This window comes from Schistocerca serialis, chromosome 10, assembly GCF_023864345.2.
Source record: "Schistocerca serialis cubense isolate TAMUIC-IGC-003099 chromosome 10, iqSchSeri2.2, whole genome shotgun sequence".
NCBI classification, from domain to species: domain Eukaryota; kingdom Metazoa; phylum Arthropoda; class Insecta; order Orthoptera; family Acrididae; genus Schistocerca; species Schistocerca serialis.
The window spans coordinates 201,995,542-202,018,881 of record NC_064647.1 but is presented as its reverse complement, the minus strand read 5'-3'; positions in this window follow the sequence as shown (position 1 = coordinate 202,018,881).

Sequence of the window (23,340 nt, the reverse complement as noted above, 5' to 3'; positions counted from 1 at the left end):
ACCCTATTTGTGGCTGGTTGCTGCATACCATCAACAATTCATGTTGATGTTGAAATATATAAACAACATCTTCCAGAACAGATCGGAGTGCCTCGGAGCATCACGTTCAGAATGCGTTGAGCAATGCGTGCTTTCACTTCAGCCGCATTTGTAATTGCAACAGTGAACACAACATCTTTCAGATTACCGCACAGCGAGAAGTCACACGGATTGAGATCAGATGATCTGCATGGCCAGGCTGTAGGGCTATTAATTCTAGCATTTCGGAAATGCGTCTGCAGTAGCTCCCTCACTGACTGCAATGTGCGAAGGAGCGCCATCTTGCATAACAATGATCCTACCCACACATTCACGCTGTTGACGGGTTGGAATGACATTGGCGCGCAAAAGACTCTCAAAGCGTTTACCAGCGATGGTACAAGTAATAGGAACCGCAGGACCCAACTGATCGAAAAAATACGGACCTACGATACACGGTGGCACCCGCACCACACAGCCACCTTTGCAGAATAAAGTGGTTGCGGCTGTTGCTCATGCGTATTTTACGTTGGCGATATTCTGCAATTCTGCGTACTGACATGTCCTTGGAAATGGACTTCGTCTGTCCACAGACTGGCCATTCACTGTCCGTCTCCATGATAACAACAAATTGTAGAGCGGATGTTTGTTTTGCTGAAAGGTCAACGCGAAACAATTCCTGTAAGTGGATGGATAGCAACGCAGGATATTTCGTAGGATTATATGCACCGCTATCCCAGGCATGTCCAGCGTTGTGGCAATTCCCCACGCACTACTTGTTTACACGCCACTATTCGACCCCTACTGCAATGCTGGTTTTTAGTTTTGATTTAGGGCGCAAAAAACAACTGGGGTCATAATCGCCCAAGTCAAAACTATAGAACACAAACATGTAGACGAGGGAAACGGACAGTAGGAGACAGCTAGAAAAGGCATGTGGAAAAGGGCTAAAAACACAGCATACAAAAATGGAAGTCCAAAACTAAAAACTAAATGGCCTTCGCCATATTTTTTTCGGCAGATAAAAAGTAAAAACGCGGTCGACCGCCCGCGCGTCCTTTGCTAAAACGGCTGGTAAATCAGATGGCAAACCCAAGTTCGTACGTAAATTGGTAAAAAAAAGGGCATTCCAGGAAGAAGTGGCGGACAGTTAAAATTTGGGCGCCATGCGTACGAAGTGGTGGGGCAGCGCCACTGAGCAAATGACGTTGGCTAAAAGGGCAGGGCCCAATACGCAGCCGAGCTAAAATAATCTCCTCCGAGAGGAGGTCGTCCAAGGCGCCGGGATAGTATTAATAAGCCGAAGCTAATTACCGTGAAGGGATGACCATAGACGATGCCAAAGGGACACCACAGACGGCAACGCACAGATCATCGGACGGAATATACACTACTAGCCATTAAAATTGCTACACCACGAAGATGACGTGCTACAGACGCGAAATTTAACCGACAGGAAGAAGATGCTGTGATATGCAAATGATTAGCTTTTTAGAGCATTCACACAAGGTTGGCGCCGGTGGCGTCACCTACAACGTGCCGACATGAGGAAAGTTTCCAAACGATTTCTCACACACAAACAGCAGTTGACCGGCGTTGCCTGCTGAAACGTTGTTGTGATGCCTCGTGCAAGGAGGAGAAATGCGTACCATCACGTTTCCGACTTTGATAAAGGTCGGATTGTAGCCTATCGCGATTGCGGTTTATCGTATCACGAAATTGCTGCTCGCGTTGGTCGAGATCCAATGACTGTTAGCAGAATATGGAATCGGTGGGTTCAGGACGGTAATACGGAACGCCGTGGTGGATCCCAACGGCCTCGTATCACTAGCAGTCGAGATGACAGGCATCTTATCCGCATGGCTGTAACGGATCGTGCAGCTACGTCTCGATCCCTGAGTCAACAGATGAGGACGTTTGCAAGACAACAACCATCTGCACGAACAGGTAGACGATGTTTGCAGCAGCATGGACTATCAGCTCGGAGACCATGGCTGCGGTTGCCCTTGACGCTACATCACAGACAGGAGCGCCTGCGATGGTATACTCAACAACGAACCCGGGTCCACGAATGGCAAAACGTCATTTTTTCGGATGAATCCAGGTTCTGTTTACAGTATCACGATGGTCGCATCCGTGTTTGGCGACATCGCGGTGAACGCTCATTGGAATCGTGTATTCGTCATCGCCATACTGGCGTATCACCCGGCGTGATGGTATGGTGTGCCATTGGTTACACGTCTCGGTCACCTCTTCTTCGCATTGACGGCACTTTAAACAGTGGACGTTACACTTCAGATGTGTTACGACCCGTGGCTCTACCCTTCCTTCGATCTCTGCAAAACCCTACATTTCAGCTGGATAATCCACGACCGCATGTTACAGTTCCTGTACGGACCATTCTGGATACAGAAAATGTTCGCCTGCTGCCCTGGCCAGCACATTCTCCAAATCTCTCACCAATTGAAAACGTCTGGTCAATGGTGGCCGAGCAACTGGCTAGTCACAATACGCCAGTCACTACTGTTGATGAACTGTGGTATCGTGTTGAAGCTGCATGCGCAGCTGTACCTGTACACGCCATCCAAGCTGTGTTTGACTCAATGTCCAGGCGTATCGAGGCCATTGTTACGGCCCGAGGTGGTTGTTCTGGGTACTGATTTCTCAGGATCTATGCACCCAAATTGCGTGAAAATGTAATCACATGTCAGTTCTAGTATAATATATGTGTCCAATGAATACCCGTTTATCATCTGCATTTCTTCTTGGTGTAGCAATTTTAATGGCCAGTAGTGTAGGTACTCGGGGGCTGACGTAAGAGGACTGCAGCCTTGGCATCAGCGTCAGTTGCTGACCCTCGAATCATGAAACGACGCGACGCAGTCATGTTTCGATTCATGAGGGTCAGCAACTGATAAAAAAAAGGGGCCCCCAAGGTCGCGATGGCGGCGTCACTGTCCCGCCGAGATAATTTGTCCTTTAATTTGTCCTTTTAGGACAATTATCTGAGCAAGCACCCACGCCAGCAAAAGGTTGGCGCGTGTAAAAGTTGTCTTTTTGGAGTGATAGAAATGTAAGCATTGATAACTGAAATTGCTTAGCAACCAATCTAGTAAATAAGCAGGCAAAAATTGTTGTCTTCGCAGTATGTCCTCTGACTACACGTCGAAAACGACTATTGTCCGTGACGAGCTGCCAGAAACAGTAAGTACATTTCTGTATAATGGACACTTTGTACAAACTTGCACGAATTGCTGTTTGTGGAAGACTTACAAATGCTTTAGATGTGTATCAATTAGAAGTACCACAAACCATACGAGAAGATATTTTACTGGAATTCAGATATTCAAAATTCAATTTCATGCTGAATTCATATAGACTGCCAGAATGCTATATTTTTGATAGAAGTGAAAATGTCCCAATGATTAACGAAATTGTCAATGATGCAATAGAAGCAGCTTCCAAAATAAGAGCTGGAATTCCAGTACCATGGGAAACACTCGCTTTAACCACAATGTCTTTCTTCGATACTACTACATTCTGGCAAAGTCGATTTAAAATTAAAATGTTTTTTTATGAAATTACTTATAAGCAATTCGTATTTACCATTTGTGAAAATTGCTTATATAAATTATCAGATTCCTGGCAAAATCCGCTACTACAACCACTTCTAATTGATATGAAAATTAATATGGTTACAAAGCCACCATATTTTTCAAATGGTGTAATTTGTCCTCCACAAATTAAGCAATATAGCCATTGGTGCATGTTCTGTGCCAATAGTCCTTTATTCAGAAGTGTACGTTGTGGTGGCTCATTAAGCCAAGTATCTGATTCCGAAGACGACGATGATGATTTACCTGGTTTATTACTTGCAGACCTCTAATGGAGACGCTGACGGAGATCTTTCAGTCCATCTTCACGCTGGTTCAAGCTCACCTGACGAATCCAACCCTGAAAATCTTCATTTGGATTGCTACGAGATTACACTGCCAGTTGGGAGCAACCGATGGACCCTTAGGGACATACATATTCACCATTTTGAATTGTTTGACGAAATTCGAAAATTCCTGTTCACAATTATCGTTTGGTTGCCAGAACTTTTGCGAATATCTGAAATCTCAGAACGATGGTATTACACTGATGTCATTGTCATCAGAGGACCGAACGATATTGATGAATTTAGTAGACGAATTGCTTCTATCGCATCAGTCTACCCTGGAGAAATTATCATATGGGAACATGATGACGACCACATCCACCTCGTCCACGATTGCACATACTCCTCTAGACGATGTAGATGCCGATTTAGGGTTGACCCATTTATTGTCACCAGAATTAAGAAATGTCCACGACGAAGGAGAGCAATCACAGCTATGTCCGACCTCGACTGGTTCAATATTCTCATATATTTCTTCTTGCAAAAAAGGCCAAGTCGGGGACAAGTTTGGATTAGAGGAACCCATAAGAGAGTGCCTGGTGAATTTGAAATTGTACAATGGGTCAGTTTCATCGAGGGATCCCTCTCAGTATTGGAAAGGGAAAACCCTCGAATTAATGATCAGTTGCAACAAGAACTCACCAGAGATGGCTCACGTAAATGGCCTCATACAAAGCGCAAGCCAATCTCTGACTACCAAAGGTGCAACCCTGAAACGACGGCAAAAAAGGTACTTTCCATATTAATGTCATACAATTGCATACCACCAGAAAATTTAGTGAATGTAATACCATCTGGTCATCCATATTTTATTAATTTGATTGACCCTAAATTCAAACGATTTTTCGATACGGGTTTAGAATTGTATAAAAAAACCATAAATGAATTGGATTTACATGGTATAGAAAATTTATTGTGTTCTGGTTCAGAAGATAATATTTTTTATTCTCATTCCACAAATGTTTGGGAGTGCTATTATACTCTTTAGGATTCTCTTGCTTGGCTAAATAAACTTTTATTGTTTCAAAGTGCAGATGATACTGACGAGGTTACCAAATTTTTAACAAATCTTGTATCTTGGTTCAATAAAAAAGGATTGTATCAATGGCAAGAATTTGAAGGTACAAGTGTATATGTACCAAATAAAAAATTAAACACATTATGTATTTCCTGGCAGCCCGACATGACCAGGAACCCACACAAACATGACTTGGCTCCACCAAGAGTGAGCAAGTGACAGTTTTCCTGGACCCGCTGCACTAAGGGGTGAGCAGTGTACAGTGTACATAGACGTTGGAGGGCGCTGAGTGAGTCAGCAGAGGACACAATTGGGAAGGCTGAGTCACCGGATGTACCCCGTAGCCTGATACAAGGCGAAGTGCTCGGCTGTAAATACTGAGGAGTGTGTCGGAAGCCGATATCGAAAGACACGGGTACCAACGACGAAGGCACACCCGACCCCGCGGTCAGTTCGAGAGCCATCAGTGTATACACAGGTACTATCGCTAAGTTCCATGCGAAGGTCGTGAAACTGACCTAGGCTTGAGTAGTGTCCTTAGGAAACGAATGAAGGCCAAGATTAACATAGGCCACTTCACGAAGCCAAGGTGGTGAAGGGTTCACACCCACTGGGAAGGTTGCAGGTAGTGTGAAGTTAAGCCGTCGTAGCAAGTGGCGAAAGCGGACTCCAGAAGGTAGCAGAGAAGGGGGACGCACCGCATACTGACGATCAAAGGAATCATCAAAGGAGGAGGCAGAGGAGGGGTGGCCACGCACTGCAATGCTGTGATCACATCTTCGACAGACGTCGGAACAGCTGCTTTTCTCCCTTTCCCACACTGCACTTCAAAAGTACCTGTCTTTTCAAATTACGATGGTGAGTCAAATGAAAAACTTAAATTTTTTAAAAATAATATTTATTGTGCAGAAGTGGTACAAAGCTGTATCACTTTTCAATATAATCTCCCCCACGCTTAATGCAAGTCCTCCGGCGCTTACAAAGTGCATAAATTCTTTTAGAAAAAACTTCTTTTGGTAGTGCGCGCAACCACTCATGCACCGCGTGGCGTACCTCTTCATCAGAACGGAAGTTCTTTCCTCCCATTGCGACTTCGAGTGGTCCAAACACATGGAAATCACTTGGTGATGAAGAATGGCGCCATTCCTTGCTCTCTTCGTTTCCGGTTGGTGGAAGTGAACCCGGGTTTCGTCCCCAGTAACGCTTCTTGCAAGGAAGCCATCACCTTCTCGTTCAAAGCACCGAAGAAGTTCTTCACGAGCATCAACACGTCGTTCTCTCATTTCAGGAGTCATCTGCCGTGGCTCCCATCTTGCAGACACTTTGTGAAAGTGGAGCACATCATGCACAATGTGGTGTGTTGACCCATGACTAGTCAGTAAACATGCTGCAATGTCATTCAGTGTCACTCAGCGGTTTTCCTTCACTATGGCTTCAACTTCTGCAATGTTATGTGGAGTCACAACCTGGACGAGGAGCATCTTCCACTGAAGTCACACCATTTGCCAACTTCCTACTCCATTCGTAGACTTGCTGCTGTGACAAGCATGCATCACCGTACTAAACCTTCATTTGTCGATGAATTTCGATAGGTTTCACACCTTCACTACGCAAAAACCGAATAACAGAACGCTGTTCTTCCCTGGTGCAAGTCGTAAGTAGGGTGGCCATCTTTATACTCATAATGCGACGATATGTGTGTATCTGCACTATGCTGCCACCTACAGGTCATTCTGCACGCTGTTTGTAGCACGCTTACCAACTTACAGGATAACGGCGCAAAATTTCGAGTTGTTATTACAAATTTAAAGTTTTAATTTGACTCACCCTCGTGTGTAATTGTTTCCTCTAGACTCTTAGCAGAAATCGGATCAATGGCTTTTTTCACAATCTTGAGTGTCTCGAACTTCTGCAGGGCTACTGGCGCATAGTCACCGCTCTTGTAAAACGAGCTTTACCGGCAGCGAGCGGTTCTTCATGGAGACTGGCATCTCGGATGCAAATTGAGGAACAATCGTGTGACGTGCTTATTCTGACGCTTACGGCGCCATCTATTCACGAAATTTTTGCTAATTGTTGTTTTTTCCATTACGTATCCTCCCTCACTCCCCGCGTCAATAATATGTTACTGAAATTCGACTTCATGAGAGGTGGTTCTTTTTCTACAGTTTATGAAAGTAGAACTTTAATTATGGACATCCTGTACAAAATATCAAGGTTAATGCTGTCACAAAGTACGCATGCACCAAAGATGAAAGACTAACAAAAATGGTTCAAATGGCTCTAAGCACTATGGGACCTCACATCTGAGGTCATCAGTCCCCTCCGTAAACCTAACTAACTTAAGGGTATCACACACATCCATGCCCGAGGCAGGATTCGAACCTGCGACCGTAGAAGCAGCGCGGTTCCGGACCGAAGCACCTAGAACCGCTCGGCCACAGCGGCCGGCAAAGACTAACAGCTTTAAAGTGTGAGCCTTGTCACTCGAATACTGCATGTCTGGTCTGTGTAGACAAATCATCGTGGCGTTGGCCTACGTTTAGTGCACGAGATGTTATTCCGTTTTGCCGGAGAAATGGTAAGTGTAATAGCAGAGCAAGGAATGGCCGTGGAATTTCACATGAAACTTGAAAAAACTGCTACTGAAACCTATATTTTACTAAAAGAAGTTAATCACCTAGACTGTTTTAGCACGTACACAAGTTTTTGAGTGGTTACTGCGTTTCCAAGACAGTTGAGAAGACGATGAAGACGACTCACGCCCGGGACGCCCTTCAACATCAAAAACGGATGACAACATTGAAAACGTAGGTAATCTGATTCAGTCTGACCGCCGGTTGAGTATTCTATCGATTGCTGAAACTTTAGGAATGCGTAAGACAAATTTTATGTCTAGTTTAACACGAGAAAAATGTGCGCGAAACTGGTGTCAGAAATTCTCTCGATCGAGCAAACAGGGGGTGGTGTAAATGTTTGTACTAACACTTTAAATGCCATTGAAAATGATCCTAACTTCTTGGAGAGGGCGATAACATGACGAATATTTTCACTTATGATCCAGAAACTAAGCGCCGATCCATGTATTGGAAGGGTCCAACTTCACCGAGAGCGGGAAAAGCGCGACTGAGCAAATCAAGATTCAAAGCGGTGATAATTGTTTTTTTTTCGATATTCGTGGAATTGTGTTTCTTTACTCCTGTAGAACAGACTATTGATCAACAATAGAATCGTGAGGTTCTGTGAGAAAATAAAAAAAATGACTGGAATTGTGGAAGAACTATTCGTGGATTCTGCATCAAGACAACGCACCGGCTCATGACCGCACTGTCTGTTAAGAGGTTTCGAGCAAAGTACAGCATCGAAGTGCTCGACTACCCATCTTATTCGCCTGACCTAGCACTTTCTTCTATTCCCCAAGATCAACTCTGCATTAAAAGGAATAAAATTCCAGTGCGTTGAAACAGTGTGCTCACATAGGAAGACTTCTGGCATTGCTGCCATCGATGGAAAAGTCGCATGGAGGGTCGTTGGGATGGAAGAGGGGAGTATATTGAGCGTGACGGTAACTAAATACGAGGGTAAGTCAATTATTATCCGCAATTTAGTTATATTCTTGTTTGTTTTGGTAGTACTGTAGTTTTACGTTGATGATACATGCTTTGTTTATTTGTTGTTATATCTTTCCAATTTTCAAGCTGCTAGGTTAGTTTCGTTATCGCTACCGTGCTGTTAATCATGGCTGCTCCGCTGTCTATTTGCACCAAAGAAGAGCAACGTTCAGTGATCCGTTTTTTTGTGGACGGAAGGCGTATCAGTGGCCGAAATTCATCGAAGACTTTGGGTACAGTACGGGAACAGTGTTTTGCCACAACGGAGTCTCTATGAATGGATTGAAAAATTCCGAAATGGTCGCACAAGCGTTACGCACGATGAAGGAGCCGGACGACCGCCACAAATGAAGAAACCATTGAGCGTTCACTTGAAATGATTTTCTTAGACAGACGATTAACTATTGACGAAGAGGCACATCGTCAGCAAATTAGTCACGCTTCTGCCTACGAAATCATCCACAACAGACTAGGGTTTCATGAAGTTTGTGCAACACGGGTCCCAAGACAACTCGCACAGTTGCATAGACAAACGCGCTTGGACATCTGCAGGAAAACATATGGGTCGCTATGGTAACGAAGGGGCAACTTCTTAGACAGGATCATTACTGGTGACGAAACATGGAGCCATCATTACCAGCTGGAGAGTAAACGGTAGCGTATGGAATGAAAACATTCAAATTCGCCGAGCAAGAAAAAGTTCAGGTTACCTTCCATTCGGAAAGCAGTTCCACTCAGCGACTGTTATATTGACTTGTAAATTATAGATTGCAGCAATCAGTCGTCATTTTTAAATACGAGGGCGGTTCAGAAAGTAACCTCCGATTGGTCACAGTGCGGGTTGTGGGGGGAGTAGCGACGCCATCTGTGCGTTCACGCACTCAACAGGTCAGTCGGCATCAAGCCGTGGTCGAGTGAACGTCGTACCTGCGCTAGTTTAGTTTTTGTGGCAGTTTGAAATGTGTGCTGCAATAGAAAACCCCGCCAAATGTGAAGTGCGTGCTGTCATAAGGTTTTTTACAGCCAAAGGATATTCTGCAGCAGCTATTCATCGTGAGCTTTGTGCCATGTACGGACCAAGAGTTATGAGTGAAGGAGTTGTCCGTGAATGGGTACGTTTATTTAAAAGTGGACGAGAAAACGTTCATGATGAAGAGAGGAGTGGTAGACCATCATTGGTGACTGACGAACTCGTTCAGACAGTTGATGCAAAAGTTCGTGAAAATCGACGTTTCTCAATGTCGGAGTTGTCCACTGGTTTTCCACAGATTTCTAAGACTCTCTTGTACGAGATAGTGACAGCAAGATAGGGTTACCGTAAGTTCTGTGCACGATGGGTGCCCAAAATTCTTACCAACCACCACAAAATTCAAAGAATGGCCTCTGCATTAGAGTTCCTGTCACGTTATGAGGACGAAGGAGAACCATTGTTAAACAGAACCGTGACCGGTGACGAAACCTGGATTAAGTATGTGAACCCTGAGACAAAAGAACAATCAAAGATGTGGGCACATTCAAATTCGCCTACCAAATCAAGAAAAGCCTCGCAAGATTTTTCTGCCAGAAAACTGATGGCAACGGTGTTTTGGGATGCCAAAGGGGTGTTGTTGGTTGAATTCATGGAATGTGGTACGACCATTAATCAAGACGTGTACTGTGAAACAATAAAAAAGTTACGACGGACTATACAGAACAAACGCCGTGGTATGCTGACTTCCGGTATCGTTTTTTTGCACGATAACGCCCGTCCTCACTCTGCTCGCAGAACAACGGCCCTTCTTGAGTCCTTCAAGTGGGACGTTATCAACCATCCACCTTACAGCCCAGACCTGGCGCCAAGTGATTATCACCTCTTCATGCATTTGAAGAAATGGCTCGGGTCACAGCGGTTTGATGACGACGAAGAGCTCAAAGATGCGGTCACAGGCTGGCTCCAGGCACAAGCGGGTGATTTTTATGCAGAAGGAATTTCAAAGCTTGTGAAGAGATACGATAAGTGCCTCAATCGCTATGGAGACTATGTAGAAAAATAGTGCAAAGATGTAGTTGTAAGATGTATATATTAAAATATTTTTATTTAACTTGGTGTATTTTTTTGAATCAACCGGAGGTTACTTTCTGAACGGCCCTCGTATTATTATTCACATCTAGATTTCGTCTAGAAGCTAGCCATTCTCAATGCTAAGAATCATCTGACTATGTATTTCTTGTTCTTAGCATTGAGCCGAAATCTAGATCTGCATAATAATATTTAAAAATTGACGACTGATTGCTGCCATCTATAATTTACAAGTAAAAGTTCAAGTCCCAACCGTCCGCAGGAAAACTGATGCATACGGTTTTTTGGGACGCACAAGGTCCAGTACTGAAACATTAGGGGGGAAAGGGGCACAACAGTAAACAGTGAGATGCTTACTGCCAGGCTAAAGCCTGCAATTCGAAGCAAACACCGAGGATTGCTGTGAAAAGGTGTTGCGTTGTTGCACGACAATGCTGAAACGCTCCAGAAACTCACATCTGAAGTACTGGATCATCCTCCATATAGTCCCGATCTTGCCCTTTCAATCACTTGTTTGGTCCACTCAAACAGGCATTAAGGGGCCGTCGATTTGCCTCGGACGAAGCAGTGGAAGAAGCGGTGCAGTCCTGGCTCGCAGCTCAACCGAGAACCTTCTTTTATGAGGGCATCAGGAAGCTTGTACAACGATGGACCAAGTGCGTTGAAACGCAAGGAGACTATGTGGAAAAATGATGTTCTTGTAAGTTTCCTATTTGATTGATATACTATTTTATACCTGCTTTGCGGTTAATAATTGACTTACACTCGTATGCATGTCTTTGAAATAAATCGTTTTACAACAATAGACCAGTTATTTTGCAGCCATACCTCGTATCTAGGGCTTCGCCAGAACCCCGGCGCTAAGGAAAGAGTACAGAACGCCAATTTGAGAGTCGTGGTATCGAGCCCCTGCAAGGGAACTTTACATTATTTACTTTGCGTACACTGAAAATAAGCCGACATAGTGCTCACTGTCTTGTACTTGACGTGATAGAAACCCTTGCGTCAGGCAATATTAAAGTGATTTCCCCACCACCACCACCACCAAATGCACACGCCTAATGCAACCTGTGATGTCCAGTTTTATCGTCAGCTAAAGAACTTGATGAAAATGATTTTAAAACTGCTCTTATCTCATCGACAGAAGAAAAGAAATCACATGCCGAGATGACCGCATCCAAATAAATTCAATTGCCTATCACCAGTTTTCCTCGCCAACATTTGGCGAATCATGCGTTAGACGTGGATTACTGTCAAATCGCACAATAAGAGAGAACCTTCTTTGAATGTAAACCTATCTTTTACATAAACTTTAAGACAACTATGTAACTGTAAAATTTCGGCGTTTATAACGTATGTAAGATGCCGACAAAATTAATATTTCACTTACACGTTTGTTTGAGTGGTCATCATTCGCAGTAACCTCAGAAATACTCGCTTTGTAAATAAAAACCGTCTTTTCTGGCTGAAATGTATTTCATTTGTTCCAGGAGCATTTCGCCTTTTACTTTAAGACGTCTTCAGTGGAATCTAGAATGATACAGTTTCGTTTAGATATGTGATATTTTTAGATAATAAAACAGTTCACGTGTGGAGCAAATAAAATACATTGCAGCAAGAAACGGCGGTTTTTATTTACAAAACGAATTTTAATGTTTCACTGTACGATTAATTTTACCCAGCAAGTGTAAATCATCAGATTTAAAACAATAAAAATATAAAATTCTGTATACGAAGTTGTCGCGTACGCCTTACAGTTCCTTCCTGGAAATTTAACTGCAATCCTAAATTTTCCTTTGCCATTCCTTTCATAAAAACATGAATAGATACAATATACTGGAAAGAGGTGCTGCTAGGAAGAACATGTGCAAAAAACAAAACCATAAAATGCCTGGCATTTAAATGGCAATACTCAGCATTAATAGACAAGAAGCACTGGAATACCTACACGTAGTCTCTGCCAAAACAGTCTACGGATAGTACGTGGAAAGAAACAACAACACACAAACCCTATTCGCAGAAAATACGGAAAGGTCAACAGAGCGGAAAACTTGAAACATATAGGGAACATGTACAAATTGGTGGATCAAACAAGGCATCCAACAGAAAGCGAACAGAGAAATTTCAGAAAGCGTACAAGCTGACGTGGACACACTGCTACAAAAGAAACGTTTCAAGACAGGCCAGATCCAGGCATTAGAATACAGTTGTACTACCAGAAGCACTACACGCAGCAGAAATGATTACAATCGGAGCAGCAGGCCTCATACAAACAGAAAAAAATAGAAGACAAAATACTCAAAAAAATCTTTGGAGCAGTACACAGAGATGTTACGAAGAGACCAACCAGAGAATTATACGAACGCACGGATTCACATACAAGATCGGAAAACGCCAACTGACATTCTATGGACGCATGTATACAAGGAACAACGACAGAATCGCATAGACGATTTTTGATGTAGTAAACAACTGAATCATAAAAACCAGTAGATTTCAGGAAATAAAAGGCGTAAAACAAGTCGGAATTAGAAGGGAAATAACAAATGAAAAAGACAATGTCAGAAATAAAGTTATGAATACGAATTTGAAGTAAAATAAAGAATAGAACAAGAACATAGTCCAAGAATGAAGGGGATTTTCGGAAGAGAAAAATACGAAAGGAACAAGAAAAAATGAGTAATTATGTGACAGGTGCTAGGTCAGGCTTATAAGGTGGGTAGTCGAGCATTAGGATGGCGTACTTCGCTAGAAACCTCTTTAATAGGCAATGCGATATAAGCAGGTGCGTTGTCTTGATGCAGAATCCATGACTTATTCTTCCACAGTTCGCAAAGAACACTGTTTTAAGAGCAAAAATGTATAGTAATAATAATTTTGACAATAACATTGGTCATTATTTCGGTTTATTTTATGTAGAAGTAGCATAAAAATTTAAATAAAAATGTTTCCATAGGGGGACTCGAACCCAAGACACTCAGAGTTTTATTCTTTCCGCTGTTGGAACTGCAGCCTGGAAACGCTGCAGGTGGGTTTTGCCTCGCTGGGTGCGCGCCAAAAATGCTAATTTTAGGGTTTCGTACCTCATCGGTAAAAACGGAACCCTTATAGAACCACTTCGTAATGCGTCTGTGTTCTGTCTGTCTCTGCGACCGTGAAAACCCTTTTTCTCAGAGCGGGTAAACGTATCAAGCTGAAATTTATGTCACATACGAAGATCTACAGTCCCCTGGCGGTGTAAACTGAAACTTCAAAGTCAAATACAGTCAAAAGATATGGCAGTTTATGTCACGTATGTTGATGCTCGCAAATGCACTCATAAAACCTATACTACACTTTCCGCTAACCTAGAATCGTGAAATTTGGCAAGAAGCAAGATTTCACAGTACACTATAGGAGAAAATCCAAATATTATTAACGTTTGTCATCCGACTGTCTACCTGTCGATCCGTCTGTTAAGACCCCTCTTTTCTCATGAAGGTGTATTCGTATGAAAGTGACATTTATGACACATCTTAAGGTCTGTAGTCACTTTGCGTTATAAAAAAACTTAAGCTTTTAAGCCAATAAAAAACACTACTGAGAATATTTTACAAACAGGAAAAAATTACCTTTATGTCTTCCCATTCTGCAAATCGGTTGCTTTTTAAAGCTAGTACAGGATTTGACAAATAAAAGAGACTTCGTCACTCTGATGTGTTTCCTGTTTCCTTTTTTAGCCGTTAGTCATTTATAATGTTTCCGAAAGTCGTATTCCTATGTTACGGTAGACGAAGCAGCAACTTCTTCCGATTCACTTGGGTAGATTTGCTGCTTATAAACTATACTTTTGAATCTTTGTATGGCTAGCCCGCATGCTGTTGGAACTTGAACATGTAGGTTGTTAAACCTTGGATCCAATGTAGTAGGAATGACTGCGTGGTTATTTAACTCATTAAACACGTATTTTTTCTTCAGCTCCCCCGACAGAAAGTCCTTACATTTTTTTGACTATTAAGATCTGTTTAAATGGTTCAAATGGCTCTGAGCACTATGCGACTTCACATCTGAGGTCATCAGTCCCCTCCTTAAACCTAACTAACCTAAGGGCATCACACACATTCATGCCCGAGGCAGGATTCGAACCTGCGACCGTGGCGGTCGCGCGGTTCCAAACTCAAGCGCCTAGAACTGCTCGGCCACTAAGATCTGTTGACAGACAATCATCTGTGTGGTGTCACCGCCAGACACCACATTTGCTAGGTGGTAGCCTTTAAATCGGCCGCAGTCCGCTAGTATACGTCGGACTCGCGTGTCGCCACTGTCAGTAACTGCAGACCGAGCGCCACCACACGGCAGGTCTAGAGAGACTTACTAGCACTTGCCCCAGTTGTACAGACGACTTTGCTAGCGATGCTACACTGACGAAGACTCTCTCATTTGCCGAGAAGATAGTTAGCATAGCTTTCAGCTACGTCAATTGCTACGACCTAGCAAGGCGCCATAGCATTTGATATTATTCTATGAAGCATGTACAATCAAGAGCGATGTTCTACAATTATGGATTAAAGTTAAGTATTCCAGCAGCTACGTCCTTTTCTTTATAGCATTCATTACGTATCCTGTTTCAGACCTCACGCCAGCCTGCGTGAGCTTAACGCGTGCCTTTCGGCTTCCTCTCATTGTGACTTGGCTGTCTTGCCAAGTCACAACAATCTATATAATTTTAGATATTCTAACATTCTTTAGTGCACACACCTCTGTTGTGACATATTCAAAAGGTTTTAGTAAAGCTGCCGGTTGAGTGTTTCCACCTATTTAGCATTTGGCATGTGAGGTGCTGAAACTAGAAATTAAGATTTCAGGTATCAATTTTTTAGCAACTGTAAGAAGCGTCCCGTCACGAAGAAGACCGAATTCCATCTTGTTTTATCATCAGCAGCAAGTGAACCTTCAGGAGCACTGTTTCTAATTTGATTTTTTTTTTTTTTTTTGTAATTTGTTTGACTGTACAACACTACTTTTAATCCAGTGCACTATTTCTCGAATTTCAGATATAACTGTATTAACGCTAGGTAAGTTTGAAGCCCCTTCAACGAGATTTATCGTATGCCCAAAACGCGACAAATATTTCTCTTCACCAGGAGATGTTCTTGTACCCGCTAACAAAGAACTGGCATTGTCTTTCACCACGACACAATTGTGATGTATTCAGTTTATCAAGAATATATATTCAGCTATATGTCTTTCGTTTAGTGTACGAGTGCGTGGGTATAAAATACCCATTTCGCTGGTATAAGGCCCAAAGTTACTTCTGACCTGTGGTTTTCTTTCTGCTACAGTTCACTGAGTAGTGGCGTATTTAGAAAAATTTGACGCATCGCCATAAAAATTCACAGTTGCAAAACGTTATTTGCACTCTGCCGTGGTCTCATTCATTTTGTTGAATCATGTCCATACTTTGGATTACGGCAGCACCATGACACGATAAAAGCAAATAAACTTGAGCGCAAACTGCACGATTGGAAAGCACAACAAACAATATGACGGACATTGGGCAACACAGGAGAGGGGGTTGGGAGAGACAGTAGCTTAGACAAATCGAATAGTATTTCACTTGCTACTCGGATACATGCGGAAAATAGATTCGATACAAGTACTTTCCTTTCGATACCGATTATCTATCGAAAGCATGATTCGATTCTTACAGTATTCTATACCGAAACAAAAAAGTATCGGATACTTACTTGTATTTTCTTGTATGGGAACATCCCTAAGCTGTCGACATCTTTAATGGTTATTTCTTCCGTGTATTCTCCTTTCAGTTGATTATATGTAAGTTTTGATAGTCTCTCACATATATCTTCTGTAGCTTTCCTCTTTATATTTGTGTGGTTTTGTGACTCTTTAATGTCGCACGTGCATCGTGATGCAACCCCTTTTAAAAAATTTGGAATCGTAAAGCATAACCATTCTGAAGTAGCATTGCCCTTTTTATTCTACTAACTGTAACTCCAACTGCGTCATAGCACAAGGTTACTATGAAATGATTTGCCGCTGGAAACTATGCCAGCAAACTATCACCACAGACCAAGACAAACTGTCACGACACTCATGTTGATTTTTGCTTACAGTGCGATAGTAGCGCTCCAAGCGGACAGAAAGCTACCGTCCTGAAGACTATGTCGGATGAGCGCAAAGAGTATCGTTTATATTGATTTGCAAAATAGTTTATGTATTCCAATAAAAGTCGCTTGTAACTAAGAAATGAGACCAAGTTTGTCTTTCTTTAGTTTCCTAATGACTGTGGGAGGTATGAAACGATACATTACAGGGCAGTTCATTTACGATTCTCTTATAACCTACAAATACATACTGAAAATGGCGTTTTCAAAAATGGCTCTGAGCACTCTGGGATTTAACTTCGGATGTTATCAGTCCCCTAGAACTTAGAACTACTTAAACCTAACTAACCTAAGGACATCACACACATCCATGCCCGAGGCAGGGTTCGAGCCTGCAACCGTAGCGGTCGCGCGGTTCCAGACTGTAGCGCCTAGAACCGCTCGGCCACCCCGACCGGCAGAATGTCGTTTTCTTTTAAGAACAATAAAATGGTTAAGAAAAAAAAAAAGATTTACAGACACTGGCTGCGAGCGGGCATTGATTTAAATCGAAGGGAAAAGTTGAAAATTTGTACGGGACAGGGACTCGAACCCAGGTCTCCTACTTACTAGGCATATGCTGTGATCTCATTGTGCCATCCGGACACAGTGGTCACTGCAATTGCATGACTACCCTAGAACACCTCCCGTCAGCCACGAATTCTCATCTTATACACACACTAGTAATGCAGTGCTCCTTGCCCATTCTCCGCATTACTCATGCCATTTCGCTGACTCCTGTAAGTGTTCGAAAAATGGTCCCACACGAATTTTAAGTTTGCGCCATTGATTTAAATCAACGTCTGCTCGTAACCAATGTCTGCAATACCTTTGTGTCACAATTCAAAATGGCTGCTGGATAAAAAATGGCGTCTGTTCTTTCGGACATTTTCGAAAGAAAAGATATTTATCTCTCTCTCTCTCTCTCTCTGTCTCACACACACACACACACACACACAGATTAGTAATCAGCAGAAGATCTTACCTTTTGCAGAAAAACGTAGTATATCTACTCAACAAAGTGAAATTTTTTCACTGCTACTAAGAATAAAATCAGTGAATGTGGAACGTAGGTAACTTGTATGGAATGCAGGGGATGCAGTACCTACATTATGTAACCTACAAATTAAGCCATCACAACTGTAGCTGAAGGGAAAATCACACGGACGCGATAATAAACGTCAACAGCTATACGACTGTTTCCCAACAAAGAAGAAACCAATTCCACAATTGTTGCTACATCTGAGCCACAAATGGCAAGAATCTTCAACACATTCCATTTTGAAGCAAGAGTAATTACAGTGACAAAAATATTCGTACATTAGAAAGTCGAGTGAAGTGTAAGAGCATGCGAATCATTAGACTGCGCATGGAATTGTTACATCTCAAGAATAGTGCCTAGTGTAAAAAGAACAGCCAACAAGAGAAAAATACACTTGTCATGCATGAAATATGTATTTCATTCTGTTGCTTTCAGTGACGTAAGTTGCATTATACGCATATTCGGAAGTATTTCTCCATGAGCTGTTAACAATATAATAAATGATCAAGTAGAAAGCGTCGGGTGCTCTTTAAGGCTATTCGCAGATGATGCAGCCGTCTATACCAAAGTAGCAACGCCAAAAGATGGTAAGAATTTGCAGAACGACCTGCAGAGAACTGATGAATGGTGCAGGCTCTGGCAGTTGATCCTGAACACAAATAGATGTAAGATATTGTGCATACATAGGGAAACAAATCCACTACTGTACAGCTACACTATTGACGACAAACAGCTGGAGACAGCGTCTGCCGTAAAATATCCAGGGCGACGATAAGTAGAATGACCATATAAAACAAACGGTGGCAAAAAGTGACACCAGATTCATCGGAAGAATCTTAAGGAAATGTAACTCAGCCACGAAAGAAGTGGCTTATAAGGCGCTTGTTCGCCCGATTCTTGAGTATTGTTCATCTATCTAGGATCCCTATTAGGTAGGACTGATAGAGGAGATAGAGAAGATTCAACGAAGAGCGGCGCGTTTCGTCACGGGATCGTTTAGCTGGCGAGAGAGCGCGACGTAGATGCAAAACAAACTCCACTGGCAGACGTTACAAGAGAGGCGTTGCGCATCACGGAGAGATTTACTGTTGAAATTTCCCGACAGCATTTTTCAGGAGTCGTACAACATATTATTTCTCCCCACATACATCTCGCGTATTGACCAGGAGGAGAAAATTCGAGAAATTAGATCCAATACAAAGGCTTACCGACAGGGGCGGTGGCAGGGGGGGGGGGGATATAGCCTCCCCCCCCCTACCCAATGGAGTATCGTATTACACTGGATAAAATGACTTCAGAAATCAGCGAATATATTACTTGAACAGATTCAATCATTTGTTTAATTATTATGTAGCAATATAGGTTGCAGTGTATTTCAAACACATTTTAACAAAAGAATGAGAGCGGCAAGTAGCTTACTATCTAAACCAATTAACTTAAAATGGGTGTCTTATTATTTATTAATATACATTGGGTGGATATTAATGTACCACTTACAATAATCAAGAAAGGTAAATATGTCGGGTATGCCTACCAGCACTTAAATTGTTGACCCCAGACAAAAACCTCGAAATCGCCGGACATCTGGGTCAAATCGTATTATTTTCCCGTGCACACACATTCTGTAGACACGTGTTTACCTTGAACTTCAAAACAGCTACCAAAAATTACTTTAAGAAACACCAAATTTTACCAGTTTGTCGGTGGAGGACCCCAATTCTCCTTTTTGTTAAGCTACATTGCACCCCCCCAGACCCCCTCCCCATTAGCCAGCCCCCCACCCCTGACCGACTTCTAGAATCGCCCCTGACGAAATAAATCTCGGGTGAACAGCCTGGTATGAGTGTGCATAGGACACAATATTTCTGCAATCGACCACGTTGCCATCATTAGGTGCGCTGATGTACTGACCGGCAGTGTCTCGTCTCGTCTCGCAAAAAGTCACGGACATCCTCTGTCCGGAGATGGTGGAGGCTAAGCAGCGGTGCTGCTGTTCCTCCTTTGACAGCTCTGTTGTCGTATGAGTGGCCTCTCGTTCGAATGGGCCTCTGGCTACTTCGCTAGTTTTAGACTAGCGAAGCAGTTGATTGCTGTTAGGTCTTCTGGAGCAGGCTGCCGCCTGCCGGAGCGCCACTCTTCCTTCACCCACTTCTCTGTGACCTCATAGATGTGGTGAAAGGTGGCTACACTGAGCCACTGCGCCAGAGATTGCGCCAAAGAGTATTATTGAGCCGCCTCCACAGTGCCTGTTAAGAACTCGTAGCAGTCAGTGCTTGTCGAGAGCTCGTAGTAGTCAGTGCCTGTCGAGGACTCGGGGTAGTCTGTGCTGAGATGTTGTAGAGAGGAGTGTTTGTTGAGATGTGCTAGTAAGCTGTGCTTGCTGAGATGTGATACTGAAGAGTCTTGTTGAGATGTGGTAGTAGAGAGTCGGTGTGGAGATATATTGTAAGGATTAGAGTGATTTTCATCAATATAAATGAGGTAACAAACTCTGTTTCTTTTTTTTTCATTATTTCAGTGTCCTAAATAATGCGTCATTACAGGTTCAGTCAACAAAGCATCTGGCGTGTGTTCTTGTATTAGAGTGTAATTCTGCTTTCCTTGAGCAATTATGGTATTTCTAATTTTCTTTTATCACGTCAGTATAATTGGTATTTGAAATTTCTTGTCTTATTGAAGAAGAACCGTGCAAGATGTGTACGTTGAGTCATACTTCTACACACAGAACAGTTACTCTTGTGCTTGTTGTTGCGTTGGTTTTATAGTTGCTGGGGACTCAATTAATTAATTGTGTTAACGAAAATTTCATTTCATTCTTTGTTGTTGTTCTTTGCAGTCAGATAGCGTAATAATACTAGTCAGGGCCAACCGTTTACGAAACAGCGTAATCGGACTTACAAAACTAAAATTATTTGCATTATATTTAATTAAGCCCCCATGCACGTGTTTTTTTTTACCTCATTTATATTGATGAAAATCACTCTAATCCTTACAATATATCTCCGCACAGACTCTCTACTACCACATCTCAACAAGACTCTTCAGTATCACATCTCAGCAAGCACAGCCTACTAGCACATCTCAACAAACACTCCTCACTACAACATCTCAGCACAGACTACCCCGAGTCCTCGACAGGCACTGACTTCTACGAGTTCTTAACAGGCAATGACTGCTACGAGTTCTTAACAGGCACTGTGGAGGCGGCTTAATAATACTCTTTGGCGCAATCTCTGGCGCAGTGGCTCAGTGTAGCCACCTTTCAGTGGTCCCAGTCCGAAGGGGTGAAGATGGGGTGGCTGTTCAGCAGTATGAGCTCCTTCCTTGTTACCGCCTCGCGCAGCATGCCACGCGTGTGGCGAAGGTCGCACGGTACGTGAGGGAGTGGTGGTTTCAAAAAATGGTTCAAATGGCTCTGAGCACTATGGGACTTAACATCTATGGTCATCAGTCCCCTAGAACTTAGAACTACTTAAACCTAACTAACCTAAGGACAGCACACAACACCCAGCCATCACGAGGCAGAGAAAATCCCTGACCCCGCCGGGAATCGAACCCGGGAACCCGGGCGTGGGAAGCGAGAACGCTACCGCACGACCACGAGATGCGGGCAGTGGTGGTTTCGCGTGCGCCGGCGTGAAGGGGTACGGGTTGTCCCCGTGAGGGTACGTCCCGTCCTTCAGCGACGCCGCGATCTTCTTCAGGAAGGGCTGCACACTCCGCTCGTCTGGGAGCGGGAGGGGCAGTCCTTCGTCGGTTTCCGCTTCTTCATCGTGCGAAGAAGCGGTCGGCAACTCTTCCTCGGGTGATTCTTCTTCTGCATCTGTCTCCAGGCGAGAAGACAGTGCAGGCGTCCCGACGTCGAGTTCCATGCGAGACGCCGCCTGCATTGCTGCAGGAGGCGAGTCGGTGGACGTCTGGGTGGCGGCGTCTACCCCCTCTGGCCGCCTCACAGGGGCGGCGGGAGCTGGGACAGGCGGCGCCTTCTCGAGAAGCCGCAGCTCCTCCCGCAGCTGTTGAAGCTGTCGGTGGACAGCCACGAGTTCGTCCCTCGTTGCGGCCCTTTCGGCCGCAAGGGCTGCATGTACAGGGTGTTTCAAAAATAACCGGTATATTTGAAACGGCAATAAAAACTAAACGAGCAGCGATAGAAATACACCGTTTGTTGCAATATGCTTGGGACAACAGTACAATTTCAGGCGGACAAACTTTCGAAATTACAGTAGTTACAATTTTCAACAACAGATGGCGCTGCAAGTGATGTGAAAGATATAAAGACAAAGCAGTCTGTGGGTGCGCCATTCTGTACGTCGTCTTTCTGCTGTAAGCGTGTGCTGTTCACAACGTGCAAGTGTGCTGTAGACAACATGGTTTATTCCTTAGAACAGAGGATTTTTCTGGTGTTGGAATTCCACCGCCTTGAACACAGTGTTGTTGCAACAAGACGAAGTTTTCAACGGAGGTTTAATGTAACCAAAGGACCGAAAAGCGATACAATAAAGGATCTGTTTGAAAAATTTCAACGGACTGGGAACGTGACGGATGAACGTGCTGGAAAGGTAGGGCGACCGCGTACAGCAACCACAGAGGGCAACGCGCAGCTAGTGCAGCAGGTGATCCGACAGCGGCCTCGGGTTTCCGTTCGCCGTGTTGCAGCTGCGGTCCAAATGACGCCAACGTCCACGTATCGTCTCATGCGCCAGAGTTTACACCTCTATCCATACAAAATTCAAACGCGGCAACCCCTCAGCGCCGCTATCATTGCTGCACGAGAGACATTCGCTAACGATATAGTGCACAGGATTGATGACGGCGATATGCATGTGGGCAGCAATTGGTTTACTGACGAAGCTTATTTTTACCTGGACGGCTTCGTCAATAAACAGAACTTACGCATATGGGGAACCGAAAAGCCCCATTTTGCAGTCCCATCGTCCCTGCATCCTCAAAAAGTACTGGTCTGGGCCGCCATTTCTTCCAAAGGAATCATTGGCCCATATTTCAGATCCGAAACCATTACTGCATCACGCTATCTGGACATTCTTCGTGAATTTGTGGCGGTACAAACTGCCTTAGACGACACTGCGAACACCTCGTGGTTTATGCAAGATGGTGCCCGGCCACATCGCACGGCCGACGTCTTTAATTTCCTGAATGAATATTTCGATGATCGTGTGATTGCTTTGGGCTATCCGCAACATACACGAGGCGGCGTGGATTGGCCTCCCTATTCGCCAGACATGAACCCCTGTGACTTCTTTCTGTGGGGACTCTTGAAAGACCAGGTGTACCGCCAGAATCCAGAAACAATTGAACAGCTGAAGCAGTACATCTCATCTGCATGTGAAGGCATTCCGCCAGACACGTTGTCAAAGGTTTCGGGTAATTTCATTCAGAGACTACTCCATATTATTGCTACGCATGGTGGATATGTGGAAAATATCGTACTATAGAGTTCCCCAGACCGCAGCGCCATCTGTTGTTGAAAATTGTAACTACTGTAATTTCG